This window comes from Cavia porcellus, unplaced genomic scaffold (assembly GCF_034190915.1).
Source record: "Cavia porcellus strain 051 isolate PalLab524CR breed Dunkin Hartley unplaced genomic scaffold, mCavPor4.1 scaffold_13, whole genome shotgun sequence".
Lineage (NCBI taxonomy): Eukaryota > Metazoa > Chordata > Mammalia > Rodentia > Caviidae > Cavia > Cavia porcellus.
Window position 1 is genome coordinate 44,108,094 of NW_026947496.1, and position 16,714 is coordinate 44,124,807.

A 16,714-nucleotide genomic window follows, 5' to 3' on the forward strand; every position below is an offset into this window, starting at 1 on the left:
AAATGATATATTTTCCCATAAAGGTCCTTGATTTGATGAAGTCCTAGAATTGGCAGAAGTGCAAATAGAGAAAAATCAAGGTGTATTTGATCCAAATAGAATTTGGCTCCTGAATCTTAAGCTATTATAGTTGTGTTACCCTGAAAATCATGGTTTGGGGAGGATACTTATACTTCTTATACCTTATACTTATACCTTATTATCATATTTTATAAAATGAACCCAAAATTACTTATTTCAGGTCCTTAAGAAAGAGAAATATCTTGTGTGACTAACACAGTGCCTGTTATATAGACTCAAAATAAATGGTCAATTTTCATTTGTAATTCTATTTTTACTTTACTTGAAATATTCATTGTGAGTTCACATTAGTTTTGTGGTTCTTTATACTAAACAGATATTACCTTAATGATATCTTGAGAATTAGGATAAGTAGAGAAGATTTCCTAACATACTGGATAATAATCTCCATTTGTAATGAAGATGCATGCCTAACCTAGCTTAGTTCTATGAATCTTGATGATTTCATCCTACTTCTGGGTGACCTAGGTGTTCTTCTCTGTCCCTTAGGGGGGGAAAAAAAAAACTGTTCAAAGATTCACTTGTAGTTAAATGATTTGGTTTTATTCTCAGAAATTAGAGGTCAAAGGAGGAAACTGGTACTTCTACATAATTACTGTTGGAAATAATTATTTAAAATGAAGTATTCTAAGGTCAAAATTATTTTTATGCATGTCCTTCAGCTTAGATTTAACAACTTACCAGAACAAATCTATCCATTTAATTATCTTCAGTATCTTAGGTGACTTATTTATTTTAAAAGATTGAACCTGAGCAGCACATTATTGGAAGTTCTTTAAGTATTTCACTCAAAGTAGGAGTTTAGTTCCACTCCTACATGTTTTTCAAGTTAACATTACTGCCACTTTACCTGTAGGGAAAAAGTTATGAAGCCTCAACTGTCCATTTAACATTTTGTGCTTGATAATTTATAATCCCTGTGTCAGGAAGTGTTGACCTTGTTTGTCTACCCTACTGCAACAAGTCTTGCATGAGAGGATGAGTTGCAAAGGTATGACACCGAATCTTAGTTAGCTATTTTAGAAATCAGGGCTATAGTCAGTTAATAAAAAAGATTTACTTATCCTAGCTATAATACGTACTACATCTTATTTTTCAGTAATTTAATGCAAAACCAATTGTAAGGATGTCCATTTCTTTGGACACTTTTAGATCTTCTCATTTGGTAAATCAGACAATGAACATATGCCACACATACTACATGTATATGTGTGCTCAGTAGATATTCAGCTCTGTGATGTCTGGCAAGTCACACATGTTATTCTATAGCTGCTTTGGATATATCACTTGTACAGCATGAACCTCAACATATAAAATATCTCATCTCTCAGTTTTAGAAATATAATAATCAATTTGAACAACTTATCTAACATTTTCTTCTTTTTATAGAGTAAAACCATGAGATGAGACAAGTCTAATGTGGGAAAAACTGGGAAATCACATGAAGTGGGACAGAACTATGGTCAATCAATAAATTTAATTGTTCAGGTAAAACTGACCAACTTAGAGACAAATAGGGAAGCAAGTCACATAGCAAGTGAGCCTTCTTTATGGGTCAGTGAAACTTCCCATAGAGGATTGGGATGGTGACTCCTGGCTTCCAAAAGTAATCCATACCTGATCCCTAAGGTTATACTTAGGGTGTGGTTGCATTTGTTTTGCCTTCTGTCTTGAGATCTGGAATGTATGTCTCCTCCAAGGTCATTTGGTCCTCTGTGCCAGCATCCTTGAGGGCCTAGCCTTGTCTGACTGCCTGTAATATTCTAACTAGCTCAGCTGCCTATTGCATTTTGATTATCAAAATAAACTTTGTTTTCCTAATTTAGTTGAAAACCCATTGTGAGTTAACATTCACTTTTTGGTTTCGATATGGAGTAGATATTATTTTAATGATTCCTTGAAAATCAGAGTCCAAAGGGATTATTTTCCAATGAACTTGATAATAAGCTCCATTTGTAGTAATGATACACTGGTTCTTATCCTAAATTATTTTATAAGATTTTATGGCACATTTTTGTCTATTAATCATAGAGCCATTTTCAAATCATTTAAAAATACCATTATTTTTAATTTCAATTTATTAGTACATATGTGTGGTACATAATGTTTACATTACTTGTGGGAAGTTTATATAACTACATAACACATCTTAGTGACTTTTTATCATTTATTTGTCCTTTTTTATCATTTATATGTCCTTCTTTCCCTACCCCCTCCACTCATCAATTGATCTCTCTTTTTATACATGTTTTGAGTATGTAATGTTTATATTACTTCTGTGCAGTTTATATATATGTGTATAAAACACATCTCAATTCCTTCTTTTTATCTTTTATCCATTTCATACTTCTCTTGCCTCTATATCCTGAGGCCAATCCATCTCCTTACTTCCCATGTTGATAATGGTCTTTTGGTGGATTATTTGGGATTACGTATATAAAGGATCATATCATCTGCATATAATGATAATTTATTCATGTCATTTTTGTCATCCAAAATTTTGTATTCAAATTTATTTAATCTTTTTAACTTTTTTGTGTCATATAAAGTTTTACAAACAATATCTTACAATGGAAATTCAGGACTTTGGGTCTAACAACATCAAAATTAGGATATATAGCTGATTCACAAGAATATGAATATGTTAGTATCCATAATGGAACCTGCTTTCTGAGTGAAAGCTTCTCAGAAACAAAGACTAAATCACAGCAGAGGTACTGACACTGATCCTTCTTATGTTACATGGGATACCTCTAGAGGTTTATTTAGGGATTTCCAATCAGCCAAACTTCAACTTTTGTCACACTATCCTAAAATATGAGGCACTAGCTGTTCAGTGTTCTTTCTTTTGCACAAGATAACAGACCAGAAGCTCGGACTCTCTACACATGCCCCTCCTCTCTGCCTTTATCTGAATTCCTGCAAATATTTCATCTGAACATTTAATTATAATGCTAGTTTAACACTTTGAGGATCTGAATTAATAGTGGTGATAGCAAAAGTGGGCTGGAACAATAGGCATTAGGTGAGTGCTTGAGAATTAGTTTATTTACTACTCAGGTAGGTAGTAAGGAAGATTTTTAGTATTATATTATGAACAGAAAATCCCTGAAAGTGGATGCAGATTTGATTGTTAAAGATTTCATGAATAAAATTTAGAAAAACAGGGGTAATGCCTTATAGGTAAAGTGATTCAGATACTGGATTACTCGAATGTTTCAAATGAGAGAAATACATTTAGAAATGTTCAGCATCCCTGGATACTAGAGAAATGCAAATTAAAACAACATGGAGATTCCATCTTACTCCAGAAAGAATAGGTGCTATCAAGAAATTAAAGGAACACTTCTACATTATTGGTGGGAATATGAACTAGTTTAATCAGTATGGAGAGTCCTCAGAACTGAAACTAGAAATTTCATTAAAATCAGATATCTTTCCAAAAGAGTTAAAATTATCACACTGATACATGCATAATCATCTTTACAGCTGCATAATTTATCACAGCTAAATCTTATAAGCAAGCTATATGTCCATCAACAGATGAAAGGATAAAGAAAATGTATTAGTTGCACATCATGAAATTTTAATCTGTCAAAAAGAAGAATAAACTTGAGTCATTTGTAGAAAAATCGATGCACCTTGAGGCCATAATCTTACATGAGATAAATCAGCCCAAATATTCTCTTATATAGTGAAACCCAAATTATAAATAAAGATTAAAATAACAGATAGTAGAAAATAGGCAGATAATTTTTTTCTCAGAGGTAAAGAAGATCAAGAGATAAAGAAGGGGAGAGAGAGGAGAGGGTAGGAAATGAGAAAAGAATTCAGATGCATTAAATAGTGTACATGTAGCAATGCACCACAGGGTATATATTCACTATGCACTGCAAACACATACTAATAGAAACAAATAAATTATAATAAAATAATAATAATATAATATAATCAATATAATAATATAAAATAAATATAATAAAATAATAAAATAATTCACTGCATACACATATACAGAATTCCTCAGGTCCTACTTTGAAATAGTAGGTATAGATAAGAAATAGATATGGTAGCCATAGTATGCCTCCAGAGACCCTAAGCCTGGCCTGCCGTGTAAAATCAGGGTATTGGTTATGTAAATGTAACACTTGAAAGTGGAACAGGATAAACTGATTGGATATTGTTGGGGATTTTGATTAGACACAAACGACATCCCAGTAGATACCAGCACTTTCTACTTCAGATTAATAAAACAAAGATCTTTTTCAACATAAGCAACAGGTAACTCAAAAGACTTTTCCACTTGTTATATATTAAATTGTGTCATTCCCATTTTCTTATATTCAAATTCAAATTTGATTGTATTCAGGGTCAGAGCTTTAATGATATATTTAAATTAAAGTCAGTTCAGAAAGGTGTGGCCTAAGTCCAACAGTGTTGGTGGCATTAGTAAAAATAGACATCAGAAATGTATGCACCCAGAGGCAAGGCCAGGTCTCACTATGAATACATAAAACCCTGGAAATGATGACTACATGGTATCATATTCTTCACCTAAGAATATTGTTCCTCTCCCAACATTGAGTAACATGAAAGATAGCTGGCAGTATGGTGTTCCCTAAAACCTGAATAACATAATCTTGAGCTCTCTTTTTATAGAACACATCTCTGGTATAAAAAATTATAGAGTTTATGGAAAATTCTAAATGGAGAGACAGATGGTGGTTCCATAGGTACTGGAGCAACTCTATGTTACTGCTGAGACCTGATGTAATTATACTAGAGGATTTGAATCATCTGAGAAAGAACTATTTCTTGTGTATTATTCATATATTCCTATTCTTCCATAGCAAAGGGTCTCTTTCTATGCGACTAGAAGCCTCCTTTGATTTTCATATGAAAATCTGTTTGTTAAGACCTTCAATTTCTCATTTGTCTTCTGCAATGCCAATATTATTTATTGAAAACTTGTTAATGGTGTAAATTTAGAGTTCTGGTTATGAAAACATGAAATCATGAAAATAAAATATGGTAAACTGAGTGGACTTCAGTGGAGGTTTTGATACTGCGGAAACAACTCTTGTTTTGTTGCTGAGCCTGAGCGAGATAGTTACCAGGAGGTAGTCAGTGATCATCGTTAATTATACATTATGAATTGGGTTCTTTGGACATGAAAAGATACTGCAATTGGCAGCAGACAATGTCCATCAAGAAGTAAAAATCAAACATTTCATACAGAATATAATCCATATTTAAACACACAAGTAAACTGTTTAGTAAGTAGCCCAGACTACATTAGCAAGAAACACAAGGGTGCTAGTGCCTTTCTCTGTGTTAATTGATGGCTATGTCACTTTTCTACATAGTTAAGTAAAGAGAGAGGAAAAAGCTTGAGCTTGTTTTGTGGCTAATCTAAGTCAATGTGTGGTTGTAAATCTGAAAACGCCATTGAAAACAAGATCCATGCCTACGTTTAGAGTGACCTTAAAAATAATCAAAGGAGTATACTTACTGAAGAATGAAGAGTGTTGCTGTATACATTTTGTTAGCTTCATGAAGTACAAGCGGCCTGAAATTAGAATATATACAGACTCCTGTCCACTAATCAGTAGCTAGGTACCTGATCAGGGGACCTATGGGGAGAGGGCTCTGGATTCAAAGAAAACTAGAACTCGAGTAAAGACGTAGATAGACGGGGAGGTTTACTGGGAGAATATCTCATGCTAACGATTTTGAAAAAAATATCTACTGTGATAGTGACATTGAACAACCAGGTAGAAAAATGCATGTATTCTTAACATCAGTCAGTCTTCAGCACTGACCATCCTAGAAATGTTAATCTGTAAGAGCTTCCCACAGCAGGAGAAATAGAGGTTATACTCATATGCATCAACGTGGATTCCCACTCACCAAGACCTATCTAACTTGTTGCTCCTGATCATCTTGCTACCTTTCAGAGAAGATGCTCAAGCTAAGCCTTTGATATAGTACTGTCATTGAAGAAATCAACTCATTATTTGAAGGCAAGTAGACACTTGGAAGGGCCAGTGATTCATTCTTACAAAGATAGGTATATGTTTTATCAACTCATACATGATTTTCCTTTCCTTTCAGTAGAGGCTCAGCATATTTCACTATCCAGAGCTATGAGAAATGTTTGATCCATGGTTATGGAATCCCACATAATATAGCATTAGACCAGGAGGCCAACTTCAGCCTGATAGATGTAAATGAAGTTCATGATCCCAATGTGACCTGGTCATATTGCGTTTTTCATGAGCATAGCTTTTTCAGTTCTTATAAATTTGAAATTTGAATATGTCTTAGAAAACTTTCTCAGCTCAGGAATCAAAAAACAAGCAAACCAAAAATAAACAGAAGGAAGTTGATGCAATACATGGAATTAATCTTTCATCATGATTGTATCAAAATCATGTGAGCCAAAGAAATGTGAACCCATGGATACTGGTAATGTACCAGAAAGGGAAGGGACTTAGGTACATGTTCTAAGAAATGAGAGGGGGTTAATTATCATTAGTGATATTGGAAGGATTAAACTGTTGAAGGAAATAAGACATTTAGGAGAACAACTACATAGCTCTCTAATGCTGACTTCCACACTCAAGGCTTAGAATTTAATTATGTTTCTCAAACTACCAGGCAAAAAGCACTTTGTGACTTAATTGCAATCTAGAGTTCTACTGAAAGAATAAAAGATTCATTTAAATATACAATGGATTCATATTGTTCTTAGACAAAGTGCTGGAATCTCTAGAGAGTTGTCTTAGTCTGATAAAGTCATCACATCAATAATGCAACAATGAGGCTATTAATAGTTTCTATCACATTCTTTTTCATAATCTATTTCCTCAAAGCTATTCTGGAATTTGATGATAGCACTCTCCATAGGGGCTTGGTACTGATATTGCCATGTTAATGAAAATACCATTTGTGCTTAGAAAATATAATCTAAATACTTACTTATTTTTGTCAACAGTACTACAATAGCAAAAATAAGACGTGATATTTATCATGAAATCTAAGACACTGATTGCCTATAGTATGAAAATATAAGTAAGCATAAATGGGGAGAATAAAAAATTCTTTGAACACTTGCTGTAGGTATGGCATTACAAGTGCCTGTATATGCTATCATATTTAATTTGCATAACTATTCCAATCAATAGCATTTTTCCTTCCACTATAGGTCTTATACATACATATGGCAAGATAAGAGACAAAGAGAGGTGGAGACAGACAGTAACTTGTTTGGATGTGTTCTGCCATGATAATTGGTAAGCTTTAATTTTCAATTAATTATTTGTCACCTGTTGCTATATTTCCTCTACTACATGCATCTTTGTGTATCATTTTCTGGTGAGCCATCCAGTCACTGTTTTACCCTTATTTTGGTTGGTCTGTCATTTTTCTTATTCTTTACTTATAGGAGAAATTTATATAGCATGAATGCTGATCCTTTGTCAATTTTTTACTAATATTTTCTGCTAGTATGTGACTTTCACTAATATTAAAGACAAGAAGTGTTTTTTAAATTTTCTAGTGCATAGTTTGGTTTCAGTTTTATCATTTTTAGTTAATATGGCATACACAATGTTGTCTTTTGTTCTAAAACATTTATCCTTTTATCTTTTATAATTAAGTTTATGATTGTGCCCTTAAATTTGTAGATCACATAAATGTACTTCATCTAATTTCTCACTTCAATGTATTAAAGTATTACGATTAAGTGTACTATATTTACTAATTATTTTCTAGGTATGAAACATAGATTATATAAAATTTGCTGCCTAATTTCTCTGTATTTCTCTTTTATGGTCTCAGTGTTTTAAGATTTGTTAAGACTTGGTTTTTAACTCAGTCTTTGGCTCTGCCTTTCTGGAATTAATTTACCTACTTGAATACATTACATTCTTAAGTTATTGGGTGCAATGCTTTTAAAATATCATTTAGGTAATGATTGGTGACTGATTTGGAGAAACTATATTTTAATTGAATATATTTGATCATTTTTAGTTTCTCAGATAACTGATAGAATACTATGATTTTCTGCATCTTGTTCTAAGTTTTTCAATATTTATCCTTATATTTTAGGTCCAAATACTAATCTTAAATCTATACAGTTGTTACATATGCACTATTAGTTGATTTTTATCATTATTACATATTGCACTTTATTTATGACAATCCATCTTCTCTTAAAGACTTTTCTACATGGTATTCATATAACTTTTCAAATCTTAAGCATAATATTTAAATGAAATTATATTCTTTCAATTTGTCAATATTTAGACTTCTTTTGAAAATAATTTTTGATGTCTTGCTTGTATATCACATTCTGCCAATTTTTGACTTTTAGTTTTTAATACATTAATATTTAATGCCATTGTTGATATATTTGATATCTGTTATTTTCTGTCTGTTCTCTTTTTATCTCTTTTACTAATTTGTTCCCTAGTTCTTTTTTGCAAACTTCCTTATAGATTATTTTAATATTCTGAAAATATAGTTTCAATTGTATATTCTTTTTCTGCCATTTATCTACATGTTTTTGATTGCTTTTGTGTTTGACGCTATAGCTTCAACTTTGCTATAATACTTCATCTAAATATTAAAACTGTTTAACTCTAGCATTCATTTATTGACATTTATTCTTTGTGTTTTTATCATGTACGTTTTTCTTATGTACTATAAATCTTAATTATATTATTAAAATTCACACCTTAAGCAATTTGTATATTACCGAATTTAAGAGGAACAGGTATATATGCATACATATATATGCAAGCATAGACAGGCACACACAAATAGACATATACACACATGCACATAGTATGTGCACTAAGATGTCACCATTTCTTCATTGATTCTCAAAGATAAGTATTTTTATTTTGATGTTTTTCCTTTCTACCTAATAAATTTCTTTGACAATTAGTTTAGTGCAAGTTATCTAGCAATGAATTGCCTTAATTTCTTTCAGCGAAAAATGCTTTCAATTTTCCTCACACTACACATATTTTCTGGACAAAGAATTATAGGTCATTATTATTTTTTTTGGGATTTTAAAAGTGATGTTTCCATACCTTGTATGTGTGTCTGCTATGTATATTCTGAGGCAGTTTTAAAAAATGTACATACATACATCTATTTCATGTATAAGTTGAGAGTACCTTCTGTATTTCATCCCTTTGTCATAAATGAATATATATCTGTAGTTTCATTCTTTTCTTAATGATTACCATAGCTATAGTTTCTAAAGATCTTCATAATTATTATTTGCAAGCTATATGTTTATTAGTTTACTTTCACCTACATACATATTTGCATATATTGGTCAGGTTTATAGTCAACCAATGTTTGGATCTTATTTTTAATCAAAGTCTCCAAATGACTTTTCTGTTTGAAGTGGTAAATCTATTCATGTTTAATGTAATTCTTGACATACTGTATTTTTCAACATATCATTGTTTTGATATGGATCATTTCCATTATTTATATGTATCTGTAATTCTTGATCCCTGGTTTTCTTTTATTTTTTTAATCTTACCAAGCACATTTGCATTCCTTTTTAACTCCTCAGTGGCACATATTTTCAAAAGATTGCCATTATTACACTGTTTGATGTTTTCTTTGTTTTCTGTTCTTTGGGTTGCATAATTCCTATTAAATGATTTTAAATTTCATCAAACTTTCTTGTACTATTTCAAGTTTTTAAATCAATTAGAGCATTAAAGATATTTATTTGCTAAATTACTCACCTTTGAAATTTCCAATGTTTTGTTATTACCATTTGCATACTAAGAAGTACATTCTTTTACTTCCTTAATATTCCTGTAATAGCTACACTTTAAGTATTAATGACCTAAATCTAATACTATATGTGAACTCATTTGGCTCAACTGTTTTTTTTTCAGTACTAGGAATTGAACCTAGGTCTCTTTCCCTTAGCTTCAGCCCAGCTCTTTATTTGATTTAATTTGGGACAGGCTCTCAGTAAGTCACTAAGTTGCCCAGACTGTGTTCACACTTGCTTTCCTGCTGCCTTAGCCTTCAGTCAGTCACCCTTCATTCCCTGATAATTAGCAGAATGTAACCATTTGTTTGCATCTCTAGCACTTTCTGACCAAAAACTGAGCATTATAGATCATGTTTTATAGCAATTCTGAATTCTGTGACTTTTAAAATATATGTAAGATTATTGAAATATTTGGATCTTTTAGTGCATGAGTTTAAAACTGTAAATTTTGTTTCCTTCGGATGTGCATTTGCTAGTATCTGTAAATTTCTTTATATTTTTATTTTATGATTTTTTTTCCAGTGCTGAGAATTAAATCCAGGACTTTCCACTGAGCTATACTACTCAGTAGTTTTTTAAAAAAAATTTTGAGGTAAAATCTAGATCAATTGCCTAGATTAAGCTTAAACTTGAGATCTTCCTTCCTTAGTCCTTTAAGTACTTGGATTACAGGTATTTGCCACCATGACCCTTAATTTTAGAATTTGTACATAAATACTAAAGTTGGTGCCATGTGTCTGAATTTTACTAATCATTCAATAATGTGGGCAGATTTTGCTCGTTACCTCAATTCTGGAAGACATTCTGTGCCTACTGAATTTTGTGCAGTTTAAGTAATGATTTTAGAATTGAATCCAGTTCTTAGGTCTTTGAGGTATCTCTTTCACCTTTCTGAATGATTCATAATTCTGTCTTTAAAACATCTCTCCATTAAATTACTTGCTGGTCTACTACCCATCCTGAGCCATCTTCACAACTTTAGTTATAAGGTAATTCTTATTCATCGTATAGACACAGCTTTGAGAATGAAACAGAGCACTGTGATAGTCAGTTTTCTGTAACAAATGCCCAAGATACTAAGCTAAGATAGGTTTATTTTGTCTCACATTTCTGGAAGTTTCAGTCAACAACTGGGAAAAGGCATTGCTTTTGGTCCTATGGTAAGGTAGGACACTGTGGCAGAGAGTACACTGGAGAGAAAGTCATTCACTTAATGCATGAAGATGGAAAGAAATGTCCAGAGAACCTGCAATGCCTTTAGAGAATATGACTCATCCCATCTAACTTCTTCCCAAAGTCCAGCTTCTTAAACTTTGCATTATAGGCTGGATACCAAGCTTTTAACACATATACTTTTGGAAGACAATTAAAACACAAGCTGTAGCAATCACTTGTAAAACTTCAGTCAGCACAACAAAACCTGACAAACTGTTGGTCATAGAAGATGAACAGTTAGTTACCTTAGGTGGTGCATTACAGAAGGGCAAAGACTCAAGAGCAGATCTCTTAGTTTCATTGGTCTAAATCAGTCAGTGTTAAGATTCTCAACATTCTTATTAAACAAGTTCTTTGAATTACTCACCATAAATAAAGTTTGTTTTTGAAATCTTGACATTTTTGAGACGTTTGCAGATTTGAGCATCCTTATCTTATACATTCTTTCTTTGCTGTTATTAACTGAATTAGCCAGAATTTTGATCATCCTTGGCATCCTTGGCATAAAACTTACATGTTTAGGGTATGCACTAGGCTTGATTAAGGGAAAGGTGTAACTGTGGAATTAGGTTGTGTAGCCCGTGGTGCCAATGCATTCTGTACAGGGTGTACACAGTGAGCAGGAGTCCACACAGGGCCTGTTGAGGATAACACAGAGGCATACCCTTCCTCCCAGGTCAGCAGGGGCACTGGCCCCTACCAGCCTGGATTTAGGGGAGTTTTGTATAATACAAAAGACTTTGGCAGAGGTTTGGCTTGGTGAAAAGGTGTTTGAACCAGGTAAATAGTAGCATGGACAAATAGAAAAAGCTGCACGGGGAGGAGTGAAAATTTACCCTTTAATTGCTTAAAGAGTTTTGAGTCTATGATGAATTTGTTCAATGACCAGTGCGATTATAGGGGATCCCACTTATTTGTTTATTCATTTATTTATTTAGTCTTTTTGAGACAGGGTCTTGCTATGTGGTGCAGGCCGGCCTTGAGCTCGCTTTGTAGCTCAGGCTAGTCTTGAACTCACAACAATCCTCCTGCCTCAGCCCACGAGTGCTGGGATTATAGGCATGAGCCACCATGCCCAGCTAGTGGGATCCCAGTTATATGACAAATTTTCCATGTGGAACAAAAAGATGCAAAAGCCTGTGAGGTAGAGGTTGGATCATTGTCAGTTTTAAGGGCAGAAAGTACACCCAGATGGCAAATGTGCCCAGGAGATGTTGACTTACATGTTGGGTAGATTCACAACACAGTAGTGAAGCCCAAATGAAACCAGAAAAGGTATCCACAGAAATGTGAAGAAATGAAAAAGGTTTTAAGGAGGAATGATCTGTGACATCTGTTGATCAAAGGCCATTAGAGCAGAGGCCACTGGTGTTGATAGCATCAAAAGGAAAAGAGTGAGGCATGGCAGCACAGTGTGAACCAGTAGACATAATAGCTGCATCTTCATAAAGTGGGATGTGAAATAATTTATGCAAATAAAAGCAGATTGGTGAGAGAAGGCAGGCTTTCTTTAGTTTTATCAAAAAGAGGATAGAAGACACAGTGCTTGATCAGTAATAGCATTACCTTGTAAAAAACTGGGTAGGAGTGATTACTAAGAATATGTTAAAAAAAGGGGGGGGGGGCAAGATGAGCACAAAGAAGAGCCTATAAATGTAAAAAAAAAAAGGGAGAGACATTAAGTATAAATCTGTTGCTGTAGGAGAGATAGTAGCAGAAGATAAGTATAGGACAACATTATGCACATATATAGTCAATAACTAAGTTAAAGGTTTGGGATGCAAAAACTTGCAAAGCAAAGATAACAGGCTCCTTGTTGCCGCAAATTGCCCCTGATGTTTAGCTTCTTGGGCCAGCTTTTGCATAGACGTTAGACCTGGTGGGGAGTTAACCAGAGATTTTACCGGGCTTGTGGTGAGAGGGGAGAAGCATTGAGGGAGGTATAGATGTGGCAGAATCGGAGCACCCAGGAAGACCAGGAAGCCACCCATGTCTTCCTGGGTGCTCACCTGCCAAATGTTATCACAGAATTCTGGCAAAGAAACCAGTTGTGCAAAACAGAGAGGAGCTTGAGGCTTTTCATGCAGTTTGCCCATCTTGTCCTAATCCTCCACAGTGATAGTATCTGCCACAGGATACCAAGGACAACGATCATCAATTTGCTGCAACAGTTGCACCAAATTACACTCAGGGGTGACTTGGCCCACCTTCCTAAGAAGGAAAAGCAGTTCTGCTTTATGTTTCTGCCTTGCTCCAGACAGGGAATTCCCAATGACTTACCTGGTGAAGGTATTTTCTGAAGAAAATGAAGAGCTTTTCCAAAGAAATGAGTTCAAATGAAGTAGATGCACTGGGGGCTTTGTTCCAGCCCAGGAGCACAGTGAAGGTAAGCCACCTCTCCAGCAGTTGTCTCCACTGTTGAGTCCCTGTTTGAGTGACATTTTAGGGTCTGTACCTAGATACTCAGTCTCCCAAACAGGTGCACAGTGAAGGCCCGTGAATTGGAAAAATATCTTAGCCTACTGTCCCTCAGACAGGGACTTCTATCTAGAACATATAATGAATTAAGGAAAATCAGACTCTCAAAATTCAAAGATGAAGTCCAAAAATGGGCATCAGAGATCAATATACACTCCTCAGATGAAGAAATGAAAATGACAAATAAATATATGAAAAAAGGTTCAGTATCGTTGATCATTAGAGAAATGCAAATTAAAACAACACTGAGATTCCATCATACTCCAGAAAGAATGACCAGGATCATGAAATCAATCTGTAACAAATTCTGGAGGGGTGGTAGAGACAAAGGAACCTTTCTCCACTGTTGGCAGGAGTGTAGATTGGTGCAACCACTGGGGAAACAACTGTGGAGATTCCTCAGAAATCTAGGATTAAGGGTTCTATTTGACCCATCTATCCTACTTTTGGGCATTTCCCAGAAAATTTGAAAACATCATACCACCATGATATAATGTGCACTTATGTATACAGCAACACAATTTGTAGTAGCCAAATCTTGGAAACAACCCAAATGCCCATCAGCTGAAGAACAGATTTTTTAAAAAGACAGTATTTTTGTACAATTCAGCTATAAAGAAAGACTGCATTGAGTTTTTTATAAGTAAATGGATGAGACTTGAGATCAACTCATAGGTGAAATAAATCAGACTCACATGTGTAAATGCCATTTACATCCAGAATATAAGATACTGAAAGAGAAAATAAGATTCAAAATCTATAATAGATATTGTATAAGGTTAAGAAACCCATCAAAGGAGAAAAATAACTGGCATAGAGGAGAGATATATAAATTTGTGTATATATTATATATATGACACTTAAGGTGACTGTACTGCTAATTCTGTAATTCTATTCATTCTTGAAAAACAACAGTTAATACTCATATGATTAGATCAATTTTGCATGTCTATATCTGGTAATCTAAGCAACTCTTTTGAAGGTAACGATACGTAATATAACAACATTTGTTAAATTACTCTCATTTTATTTTGAAAGCCTATATTGGGCTGGTAATTTAGCTCAATGTCACAAACACCTGTCTGAAAACCTATATTGTTATTGTTTTGGGTTTCTTGATATTGTATTTTTGTAGCTTTTGCTTTTTGTTTTTCTTTTCTGTGCTTTTGTTCTCTTTTAAAGAAAAAGAGAATGATTTAGGAATTCAAATACAATTATGAGTATCAAAAATAATATCTAGGTTTCATTCATGTAAAATTAGATGTAGAAATTTGTTTTAAATAGGAAATAAATTAAATTAAATTTCTTTTGTATTTATTGTTCATTCTATGTAAAACCTTTTAGTAAAACTACCCCATACCATTATTATTCATTATTTTTGTTTTGCCTTTTTATGTGATGAAGTTTCACTTTGACTTCAGGCTGGCCTGGAATTCACTTTGTAGTTCAGGCTGACCTCGAACTCTCAAAGACCCATCTGCTTCTGGTTCTGAATACTGAAATTACTGGCCTGTGGCAACACACTGGGCTTTCTTTTATAATTATTTCAAAACATGAACTGCTCTGTTTGACTTTTTGACTCATACTATTTTGCTAATTTTAATTTTATAAAAAAATTGCTATGTATTCAATTGCCATTAACACTGACATATAACCAGATGAAATTCATTAAGCTAATATGCACATCATAAAATTGTGTCTGATTTATGCAGTTACTCAATTTTCCCCTCAAAGAAGCCTCACAGATGTCTTAAATGTCTGTATCTGTGAAAATTTTATTAGGATATCTTGTAACATTTCTTGAGAATTTTAATTAGTCTGTTATTTATAGTAATTTTTTCCAACTGTGTTTCTCTCATGACATTTTATTATTTTTCTTATGTATAAAACTTGTGCACAGTTATATAACTGAGTTTTAAAATTTCTATTGTTTGAATTCAGAAAATCTGACCTAGAGGTAATAGTTCATTTTAAAAAAAAGACTTTGGTTTTCCCAGAAATATGCTAGTTTATCCTACCTTAAACCCATCGTATCATGAAATAATTTTCAAATATACATCTAATATGAATATTAAAAATTAAGGATACCTTTAATGCATAATAATTGAACAATAAAACTATTATTTTAATTCTAAATATTTTAAAATATTTAAAGATGTTGAAGGCAAACTTATTTGGCCAAACAGTTAACTACCAATTAATTTCTAGAGAATCAAAAAAGAAATCTCATCAAAGAAGAGTTATTATTATAAAGTTTCCACTTTATATTTATAATTCTTCAGTGGTTGTCATAGAATTAAAGATATTACATGTATTGATATGTTCTTAAAATTAACAAATTGGTAAGTATGCTGTTACCAAATATTTATTAAAAATCTGCTTTGTGGAAAACATGGTAAGAGAATGGGAAGATATGTCCTGAGAGAGAACAAAACACACACCTGATAAAAGACTTCTGTCTAAAATACACAAAAAAGCTTGGAGATAAAAAATAAGAAAATAAGTAATCTAAAAATGGACCAGAGGTGGGGATTTAGCTCATCAGCATAAGCACCTGCTTTGGGAGTGTGCAGTTGAGTTCGATCCCTGGTACAAAAAAACAAACAAACAAAAAAGAACAAAAGATCTAAACAGTTACCTCAATAAAATATATGGAAAGGTAACAAGCATATGAAAAGTGTTCAATATCATGTCATTAGTGTACTGTAAATTAACACTAAAAAGCACTATACACCTATCAGAACGGCTACCACCCAAACTCCTGGAAACATCCAGTTCTGGGAAATGAAGAGAAAGAGAGAATCTGATTTATTAGTGGTAGGAATAAACACAAAACCCCTTTGAAAGAGCTTGACATGACTTGCAAAGCTAAGATGTTTATCTTACACACTTACTGAAGAGAAGGCCTACTGGTGTCAAGAATGTCCATGATTATTTATAACAGCTGTTCTCACAGTAACCACACCTAGAAAAAGCCAAGAAACTCTTCCTGAGGGGAAGAGATAAACATATGGGGGTTATAACCTTACAATGGAATATTAAATGACACTGATAAACGTCAAACACAAATTGTTTCATTAAAATAAACAGTATGGAAAAGTCTAGACATTTTAAGATAACGGTTTG